The sequence below is a fragment of the Aphanomyces invadans genome (assembly GCF_000520115.1).
Source record: "Aphanomyces invadans strain NJM9701 unplaced genomic scaffold supercont1.9, whole genome shotgun sequence".
NCBI lineage: Eukaryota > Oomycota > Saprolegniomycetes > Saprolegniales > Verrucalvaceae > Aphanomyces > Aphanomyces invadans.
This window is the reverse complement of record NW_008580154.1, coordinates 853676-854254: the sequence shown is the minus strand read 5'-3', so window position 1 is coordinate 854254 and position 579 is coordinate 853676.

Below are 579 nucleotides of genomic sequence, written 5' to 3'. Positions count from 1 at the left end.
AATTCCGCCAATCCAAAAACAATGGGACAACTATTCCGGACCAGAGTAGTATCAAGTATAAAAGGAGTATTTCCCGCGAAGTCGTGCAAAACTAATATTGCCCCGCGACTGCCATTTATGCAGTTATGCAGGAATCGCAAACGACTTATCTGTCGCGAACGACTTAAACTTCATGGTACCCTACTTCGCATTCACTCTGTCTCACACACATTCCTGCACGTGAGACCCGAGGCTAGACCGAGAACAATAATGCGATTCTATCGTTGCCTCTATCACGACTGACACGAAGGGTAGGAAACCTACAGTCGACTGAGAGCGCACCTTATGTCTTTTGACGATCATCCCACGCGTGGTTCTCTTGCTATCCATCGCGGCAACTCTTGACACGGTTTGAACAGAGCAGGTTGAACCGATGAGGTCGCATCGTCTATCGTTGCCCTGCCCGATCCGTGTAGCATGTCGCTCGAGAAACTGTGCACCAGGATAACGTGACGGATCTATGATTTGCCGATTGTGTCCTCCGTTCAATTGACCACATCTCCTTCATTTTTTGAGAACTCGACACAAAAGTTACCTTCT